Source organism: Ctenocephalides felis, unplaced genomic scaffold (genome assembly GCF_003426905.1).
Source record: "Ctenocephalides felis isolate EL2017-DRISC unplaced genomic scaffold, ASM342690v1 CF-g0.4_SCAFFOLD_00845, whole genome shotgun sequence".
Taxonomy (NCBI): Eukaryota; Metazoa; Arthropoda; class Insecta; order Siphonaptera; family Pulicidae; genus Ctenocephalides; species Ctenocephalides felis.
This window is the reverse complement of record NW_020536999.1, coordinates 11,459,950-11,470,896: the sequence shown is the minus strand read 5'-3', so window position 1 is coordinate 11,470,896 and position 10,947 is coordinate 11,459,950. Positions and strand designations below refer to the sequence as shown.

Here is a 10,947-nt window from a genome sequence, read left to right as displayed (position 1 = left end):
CGTAAACGATAAATATCTACCAATATGCATAACATCTACTTCCTTTTAAATTTTTTTAAATAGTAGGAATCGAATGTTTTTAACTTCCTGTAGGGCAAGTTATAGTAATCGTAAAAAAATCGAAAATGAAAATTTTTGCATTTCTCGACGTTTCAAAGGTTTCTGAATATTTTGGCATACCTTAGAAAAAATGGATGTTTGGTGTGCGCGTGTGTGTGTGTGCGGATACAAATTTTCGTCGACGATTTCGGAACACGGGATGAAGCGATTTGAATAATTCAAAAAACATTCGATAAGTATTGTAAAGGAGACGTGCTGATTAGTTTTTGGCGAAGGCAGGTCTCGCCGTTCCGAAGATATGGGGCAAAAAGTGCCAAAAACGGTAACTCAGTTTTTAAGAGAACGGAGCGTCCGATTTGAATAATTCAAAAAACATTTTACTTGTTACTTATTGTACAAGATAAAGAACTTATCAAATTTTCATGGAGGTAGGTCTAGCGGTTTCGGAGATCTAGTAAAAAAAGTAAAAAAAAATGCCATTTGGCGGTCAAAAATGATCATTAGCACATCAAATTATCAGATATTTTATAGAGATTTTAACGATAAGTATAAATTTTGTTTACATTCAAATGGGTTCAGCACCAATATTTATCCGTTAGACGGCGGCGCAGCGCCTACGCGCTTCGATATTTCATCTCTATGCAGTTAAAGCAGTACGATGGCTTTGAAAAAAAGTTCAGAACTTCCAAAATATTTCAAAATATTTTTTTTCAAAAAGTCTTTTTTTTTAAAAAAAAGTAAGTTTTTGTCAAAAATTTATAGTTTCTCAAAAATCTAATTTTTTCAGAGTAATTTTTTTTTCAAATTGTTAATCTTTTTGAAAAAATTTTTTTTTAGTTACGGGAAGTTAGAGCAATTTGCCTTAAGATGCCATGCGTCCCCACTAGTTGAATTATTCAAGTTGTTCGCGAAATCGTCGACGAAAATTTGTATTCGCACACCCCACACACATACACATACACATACACATACACACATCAATTTATTCTAAGGTATGGCAAAATGTTCAGAAACCTCTAAAACGTAAAGATATGCATAAAATTTCATTTTCGATTTTTGAACGATTACAACAATATATCCTATGGGAAGTTAAAAATTGTTGTATTTACTCTGGTGTCGAGTGAGCAAGTAGATAGGCAAACATGTATCTCGGTTAAATACTATATTATATAATACTTTCGCGATCGTGGCGTAAATACAATATGACGTAAATGATTCGAGAGTCAAGTCAAGTGAAGTCGAGTCGAAGTCGCTCCCCTCAGGCCATTAAAGTGCGTTCGTTCTATTTGTGTCTTATCGAAATTCAAGTGTGAAAGATTTATAAGTTTTCTATAGCCAACTGGAACTGGAACGGGCCGACGAATAAAATTGGAAATCAAATGGATATTAATAGGAAATGAGGTGCCTGTCACATTTTCTCAACCAGAAAGAGACATTTCTTTATGGTATTATGAAAGAAAGTACCGGTGTCATTCTATTTTTGGTGCAGAGAAATGATACAAAAATGGAAATAATATAAAACAAAACTAGTAGTGCGCATGGCATCGTGCCTTAAGGCAAATTGCTGGAACTTCCCGTACCGTAATGAAATATTCGAGAAATTTAAACGTTTTCAAATAATTATCACAAATACTGTAACTTTCATTATTTTGCTATCTTGTCATATCTGAGCAAATCAAATGTAATCATAAATCAATTTATCTCCAGAACATTAACAATCGTCATTTCATTTCGAATTCAATTTCAGAAAAAATTGTTGCCTAATTGCACAAAATTGAAAAAATGCACAGTCACAGTCTAAACGCATTTGTAAATAATTCTGTGCGACATTTTCACTTAGACTGTGCTTAGCTGGGCGGCATTTTCACATTTTTCAATAATTTGGAAAATTGGAAAAGTGCTCCACTGACATAAACAGTCTAAACGCACCTGGGTAAACATTTGTACCAGAGTGGCGCTTAGACTGCGCTTAGCCTGGGTAATTTTTTGAATTTTTAATTACAAAAATTTTTATTTTAATTATGGAAAAAATATTTTATGTAAAATAAAAAAAAATGAAATAATTTTTTATCCCAAAAGCAATTGTTTTGTCAATACAAGCAGAAAGTTTTTTAGATCATTCAAATCGGACGCTTAGTTCACTTAAAAACTGCCATTTTTTGCGCATTTAGCTCTGTATTTTCGAAATGGCGGGACCTGTCTTTACCAAAAATCACATCTTCTCCCAATCATTACAAATTGAATGTTTTTTAGATCATTCAAATCGGATACTCCGTTCTCTCAAAAACACGATATGTATTTTCTGCACTTTTTGCTCCGTTTATCCGTAACGGCTGGACCTGCCTTTGCCAAAAACTAGTCAGCACATCTCCCTATCAATAGGAATCGAATGTTTTTTAAAGCATTCAATTCGGTTGATCCGTGCGCCCGAAAACGTGGACGAAAAAATGCGGACATACAAAACGCACACACACACACACATCGATTTTTTCTGAGGTATGCCAAAATGTTCAGAAACCTTCAAAACGTCGAGAATTGCAAAAAAATTTATTTTCGATTTTCGGCACATTACTATAACTACCCTACGGAAAGTTAAAAAAAAGAATTAATTTAAATAAATAAATCAGATATATTTCTTACATTTTCCCTACTGGTTTTTCTCTTTCTTCCTATAATATGTATGATCCGATTAAATGTATCGGGGCATTAAAGTGTTACCAGAATCAGTATGGAGTCATAAAAATCAGGGTCAACATTGTTACAGTTGCTAAGGATTAGCCTTGGACGGCAACACATGCTGTGTACTCAATTTCTTTTTGTTCCTTTTCGAAACCCCCTTTCGTATGATCGTAATTGCATCAGATCGAGGATTTTAGCAAGGGTTCCGTACCAACATTCTTAGAAATCGATTTTTTTTATTAACTTATTGCGTGGAGTAAGTTACAGTAATCGCAAAAAAGTGGAAAATGATAATTTATTCATATCTTTACGTTTAAGCGGTTTCTGAACATTTTGACATTTGACATAGCTTAGAAAAAATAGTTGTGTGTGTGTGTGAAAAAACTGAATCATTTCATATCATATTTTTGGTTATTTTTGCCCCGTATCTTTAAAACGACTAGACCTGCCTTTGCCTAAAACTAATTAGCACGTCTCCTTATCAATACGAATCAAATTTTTCTGAATTATTCAAATCGGTTGATCAGTATTCCCAAAATCGTCGACAAAAATTAGTATCCACACACACACACACACACACGCTTACATAAATTTTTTCTAAAGTATAGCACAATGTTCAGAAACCTTTGAAACGTAAAGATATATGAAAATGTTCATTTTTTATGTTTTTGCGATTACTATAACTTACCAAATAGGAAGTTAAAAAAGTTCAAAATTTCCAAAAAAATTTAATATAATAAAAATGATTTTTTTTCAAAAAAGTCATCTCATTTTTTGGTTTTCAAAGATTTTTTTTTTTTTTTTAATTAACTTTTCGGTACAGGAAGTTCTAGCGATTTACCTTAAGGCACGATGCCATACATCACTATTTAACGTTTTGTTTATTTCATCTCCGAAATTGTTGGACCATTCATCTCAAAAACTGAATTGCAACTATTTGCACGTTTTGTCCCGTATCTACGAAACGCCTGGACCTGCCTTTGCCAAAAACTAATCAACACGTCTCCTCATCAGTAGGAATCGAATGTATTTTAAATTATTCTAATCGGTTGATCCATACTCTCAAAATTGTGAACGAAAGTTTGTATCCATATACACATCCATTTTTTCTAATTTTAAGGTGTACCAAAATGTTCAGAAACCTTTGAAACGTAATTCATACAAAAATTTTCATTTTTTGCAATTGTTAACCTGAGAAGATCTCATTGGAGCTCTTCTTAGGCATCGCTCTTACATTGTCATTTTAGCTCATAGGAATCTTTATGTATTTCTGATTGCTAAATAAAACGAGTTAAAAACAAAAAAAAAATCTTTGCGATTAACAAAAATAAATCGTAACAAAATAAAATTCTTTGCGATTACTATAACTTACTCTACGGAAAGTTGATAAATTAAATATTGAAATACTTTGTGGAGTAATTCTGGAAGTATGAGCCCTTACATAAAAATGTATACAATCTCAATATAACAAATATTGACTATTTTCTCTAGTATTTTATTGGCCAATACTGGAACAGTTTTATGTAACTGATTTACAATTTTATTGGTTTATTTTGGGGTCACGGAAAAACTACACCATAAAATTGATTGCGATAATATATAAATAGGGTAGAACGAGGATAAAAAGGTGCACCATCGATATCTCAAAAACAAGTAACGATAAAAAAAATTATCAACGATATTTGAAAGTAGAGGGCAAAAGACGTATAACCAGCCTTAAAATTGGTTCTTACGACGTTGCTATCGGGAGATAAACGGCAAGGTTTAAAAATCAACAACAAATGTATTTTTTTCGTTGCAGGTTTTTGTGGTCGTGAGCACTGCTGTTTAATTTACGAGACCACAATATAATTTTTAAGTATACTTTATATAATCAAGATAACTTGATCAACAAAGCAGTTAAAAATTCTATTGAATGATTTTCTATTTCTATCCTAGAAAAAAGTCTCCACCGTATTTTCTTTCCCCCCGGCCAATATTTTCCTGCGACTGCACCAGTGTAAATCGTCGCCTTTTCCAGGTCATAAGTCAATTGCACAATAGAGCATTTTTTCATTTCATTCTTTCATTTTCTCATTTTTCTCACTTTTCTTTATTTCTTCGCATTATATAAATTATATTTTCTGATGGCCTGCACTTACCGCAGCAAATATAAAGCCCTTGATATCTTGCAACAAGCACGCCTGATTCCCTTTCAACTTTCAACGAATGCAATGAGTTACGCTTTTGTCAAATCGTATCTTGATTTATATAATGGATATATATATATATATATATATATATATATATATATATATATATTACGTAGGTTATTGACATCCAACAAATAAAAATACTAACCGTTACGTGGCGATAGGAAACTAGGAGAAAAATTTAGCCAGAACGTTTGTCAGTAAACATTGTTTCGGTACAAAAAATATTTATAGAAAATTTGTAGTATAAAATATAACTAACTAATTTTGAACGTGGAAGTATGTAGTATATAAGTGAAGAGGGCAGTTATAATACAAACTATATGGATGGTTTATCCACTGCAAAGCATATCACATTGCAAGTGCCAGCCTAATCTAATACTGATTTCTGGTGTGTTCACATAGGAAAATATTTATACAATGGGATAATCCTTCAAATCGGATTATGCAAAAATTAATCGATAATTTGACGTATTTAGTTTTATCGATAATAACCTTTTCTTCGCAAATATCTAAAAATTGTTTCGAACATTTTTCAGTATATAGAAGGGATAAATTTCAATTTCTGACTAAATTCAGAGAAATCTTGATCAAAATTCTATGAAAGACGATAATTGATTAATTATTGGATAATTGATAATTGATTTATAATAGGACTACTAAAATGACAATTATGAAACAGGAATTTGTGGTATGGCGGTGAAAATTTACAATGTTTAATTACATTAAAAAAATAAAGAAAATTAAACCCAAAATTAAAAAAAAAAATTAAGGCTCGACAACCCTTGAATAAAAATAAATTTAGTTTAGTAGTTTTGAATATTTTAATAATAAGTTTAATAGTTTTTCAAATTTAAATTTAAGTTTTTTCAATAAGTTTAAGAAAATCTGTATTGAGATTGAATGAAAAACATTATTTCGCTAAGAATGGGATAATAAATAACTAGATTATTAAAATGACTATTCCGAAAGGGTGAAAATTTAGGGCTGAATGTGTTTTTTAATTACAAATTATAAATTTATAAAATAAAATAAATTGGTTCATAAAATAAATGAAACAAGATAAAAGTGGTATTTAGCGTTAAGGTAATAGCATTAACTTCCTGAAATGTGTAATAATTGACTTAATCCAGCGAAATGAAGAATTAGATATCTAAATAAAGATTTTCAAAAAAATCGTCAAGTTTTTTTTCGACAGTAAATTACAAGAAATTGTGCCACCAAATTTTTACCAAAAACTAACCAGGTCAATTCCCAACCAATATCTTTCCAACGGATTTTGATTTCTAAAATTGATTCAGAATTGCTGGCTAAAACGTGGAAAAAAATCACTTTTTTGCTATTAACAAAGAAACGGCTGGATGACCCCTGGAGGTCGTGCAATTCTGGCAAATCCTCATCGTGCTACATTGCTATTAAATTTTTGATAAAATAGCTTAGCAGTTTTAGAGAAAACATCAACGAATGTTTAAAAATCTGTTGACACACACACATACATTTTCCAAATTGGGTCTCATTCGATTCCGACTGGCTTGAAATGTTGAGAAAACATAAAATTAACAAATTGGATTTTTTTAAGAAACGACTTCTCCTTCGGGTGTTAACAATCTTAAGGGTGGAACACATGACAAAAATTATATATATGTACAATATATATATATATATATATATGTGTGTGCGTGTGTATGTATATGTTCTCTATGCACCAAAGGCAAATAAAAAGGCGATTGTAAACCTCTGCGAGGACTAGAAACAATTTACTACCCGAGCGATTGCGATTGCGAAAGGTTAATGCGGCGAATAAAATCGCCAGACGCTCATAGACCTATAGAACGATACAGATACACCATTGTCTACCAACATGTCTGTCTACGTAGAAAAATTAGAAATTGATATACAAACACAAATACAAACCCAGACACACACACACACATATATATATAATGGTTCCCAGAACTCAACGTCATTTTCGCAAAACGACAATAATTTTTGCTCGATTTTCCATCAATCTTCCATTTGATGCAAACATACAAGACTTTCAGTTCAGAAAAATTATCAGGATAATTCATTTTATATATCTTATATATAAAATTTTTTTATACGGGTGAATTATTTGATACTTCTCCTAATCGATTATTCAGATTTTGATAAATCTTTCTGAAGTTTGTTAAGGATTTTTTTATGACGTATGTGATTATAAAAATATACCAATATTGTAGAAATTAATGGCAAAAGTTGCAAAAAACCAATAATAAAATTAATAAATTAATATTTGAAACATTGTTTGTCATTGAAAACAAATGAATACTGTCTTCTGCCAAAAATTTCAATTTACTTATGAGCCTAGACGATATTAGAATATGTATAATAAATTCATGATTATGAATAAGAAAAATGAAATGTCTATCTTATTATTGGCAGCTGAGATGTGCCAGAAATTAGAATAATAAAAGATACAGTATATGTATGGCAGATTGAATAATATACATACAAACAAAATTTGACAAATCAATTTACTTAAAATATGAAATTAAGCAATAATCAGGGCCGGTTCTATATTGAATGCGCAAAATGAGGGCGCCAATAGAGATTCGGATATGAGTTTTTTTTTCAATATAATTCAACAAATATATAATATCGTTACATCTTTTACTAATCTTTGCATAATATTTTTGAAATGCGTTAAAATTTTCATTCTAAAACAACAAATGGGAAAGTAAAGATGAATACATACATAATTCGCCCTTTACGATATCAATTAGGAGAAGTTTAAAATGGAATTTTGAAAAATTAAATTTAAATAATCCAACATGAAGTACTAATATTATATTATGGTTATGTTTAATAATGAAATGCTAGATTTTTTTACTCTCTATGATTTGCTCAATAGAACAAATAGAATAAATCGCATAAAATGTTCAAAATAAAAAAGTAAAATGTTTCAAAAGCCAAATATTAATTAATGATAATAATTTTAGTAATAAACTGTTAAAATAGGTAAAATAATAAGGAAAGGGGTGCTAGAAAAAAAAATATGGCTTGCGGGCGCCGAGGACCCCAGGAGCGTCCCTGGTGATAATTTATATTAAATTACTACTAAAAAAAATGTAATTTAGACATTATAATTACTAAAAAAACAGTTAAAACATGATACGAGATTATAAAAATTATAGGCAACATTATCGGAGCAATCATTTTGGGTGGAAAATCCAAGGTGATAATGCACTTTTACCGCGAATACTATAAATTGATTTTTTTCTGAGTTTGTTATACCGTTTAAAAGACTTCAATTTCCAATATAGTGTGGGAATTGATACTCGTCATTTTATTTAAAACAGTTAATACATTTAACATCGCTCATATTGATGTATATGCATTTTGGTGTGAAAAGTAATTTAAAAAACAATAAATATTAGTTTTAGGTAAACGGTGAATATTAGTATAAGATATTACAAAATTGTAGGCGTAGGTACAGGAAACGTGTGTCGGGTCATCTAGTTTATATATATATATATACGATATATATATACTCGTATATATATACTCGTATATATATATATATGTATATATATATATACATATCATAATTATTATAATAATATGTATATCTAAAATATATTGTTCACATTAACCCATATTAATAACCATATATGCTTTAAATATATTGGTGTACATATTATATGTTGTATGAGAGATCAATACTGGCATCTCTCAATATATTCCAAAAATTGAATTCTAGGTGTACTTGGTGAAAAATATTAATTAATATAAAATTAATAACAATCGTTACACGAAAAACGTAATTCAATACGTTATAGTAACGATTTTTTTAAATGTGGTGTTTTATATATGAATTAACATTTCAGTAAATGTTAAACCGACTCAAAGACGAAGGAAAACATTTACAGCTTTAATTAAATTGCAGATGGTTTTTGGTATCAGAGGGTTGTAGACAAATGTGCATAGTATTTTTGTAAAACGTAGATATTTATTTGAGTAGTTTTTTCAGTTTGCACTTAGATAGTTTTTAATTTATTTATTTATCACTTGTAGCAAAATAATTTAACTAAAATTATTTTTTTTAAAATATCGAAGCACTAAAGTATAGTGAGAATAATCAAATTTTTAGCTCATATTATTTTTCATATATTTATTATTCCTTGGCTGATTTGCCAAAGATAAATTATCTTTACATTACATCCACCCTGTCCAATTAAAATTCATAACTTATTTTTATCACCCTCGTTCCCCGCCTTGTGCTACTCCAGTTTTACAAATATTATGTACATTTGAAAACCTCTGCTATCTAAATTATCTGTGTAACATTTTTTCTAAATATTAACAAAAAAAATGTGTTCGACGCTTTTGTGTGTTGTTCTATTGGAGTTTTGGCAGCTTTCTTGGATTTTCTTGGAGGAAACATTTTAGCTTTTGGTTTGGAAGCAAACAGCTGCTGAGACAGTAATGTAAGCTTTAATTATTTCTAATTATATTAAGAATGGTGTACAATTATGTAATTATAATTAAATAGAAAACAATATGTAATATACTCTAGATATGTGTTTATACACGGTGTCCCAGAACTCAACGTCAAGCCAAAACGGGATGCAAGTAAGATCATAACTGTCATAAGATAAATTAGAAAAAAATTCTAGCTTGAAAATTATGAGCTTTCGAGTTCAACCTAGAGCTTTGGTGAAAGTGTGACCATTTTTTGGTTATTGTGATTAATTTTTATTTATTTAGTTCATTCAATCTTTGAATTCGTAATCGTAAATATAACATTTCAAGGACCACAGTCGAAAATAATTAAACAATTTATGCCAGTTGTTAAAAAATGAGATTTATTGTAGAACTATTTTTCCAAAATGGTCAACTTTGAAAACTTCTAATTTTTTTCTATGACAGTTACAATCAATACTACCACCACATTTCGGCTTGACGTTGAGTTCTGGGACACGCTGTATAAAATAAAAGTATAAATTTTTGATAAATTTTTAGATGATATTGTTACTTGTTTTTAGAAAAGTTTTTTTTAATTATAAGCCCGATTTTTTACTAAAATAAAATTGTTAAAATTAAATAAAATAATTAAATCAAATAAATTATAGTAACTAATATAAAAAATTAAATTTTTCTAATTCGAAGTAGTTCAGAATTAAGGTATTGTACTCAAACATCATGATAAAATTTAGTTTATTTAATTAAATATTTAATACTATACAGTTCCTTATATAATTCCTTTATTTTAACAATTCGAAAATAAATTTTATTAGATATTTTGCACTTTACACAAATATAATTTTAATTTTGATTGTTGCAAATAGAAAATCGTTTTTTCGTTGATAAATCTTAACTAAAGTGTATTTATTTATTAGCATACAAATAATTAAATTGATTATCTTAAAATCAAAACATATTTCATAAAAATAGTTGATAGCACAGTCTTAGTAATAATTTTGATTTCTATTTAATTGGAAAAATTGCTAATAACTTAATAAACCCTTGAATAAGCTTTCTTTATTATTTTACTCATATTTATTATTTCATATTAATTTTATGTGTATTTATTTGGTGAGTATATTTATTTAATGTATAGTTTTCAAAAATAAAACAAAGCGAATACGAAAAAAATTTATAGACATTAAGATTTTTTTATTTGCGAGATTTATGCGATTTTTGAAAGGCCTACAGTAAAAATTTTCATTAATCTAGAATAATGACGCAGATGTAAGAAATACCGGCAAGTTATAATTTTTGTTTGCACAAAGTTGTGATTGTGTGTAAAAAAAATTGTAAAAATCGGTATTTTGGAATGAGCCTTGACAAAAAGTTTCTAAAAAAGACCTAAGAAGCGTTTACAGGCTTCGAGTAAATTGGCCGAGTAGATGTTTAGAATCGTGGGTATCAAAAACGGCAGTTTTGAGTAAAACTAGTTTAAATAATTGTTTCCAAAAAATTACGACTGTACGAGGAAAAAAATTACAACTTTTTTTGTTGTCTCGAATTTTTTAAA

The 10,947-nt window shown here is 29.2% G+C and overlaps 1 protein-coding gene across 1 annotated transcript in view; it reads left to right on the top strand.

Moving 5' to 3' along the window:
• Window positions 1–10,947, top strand: part of LOC113363977 (mycosubtilin synthase subunit C) — a 425,226-nt gene that overhangs the window by 359,119 nt on the left and 55,160 nt on the right. The gene's annotated exons all lie outside the window — the stretch shown is intronic.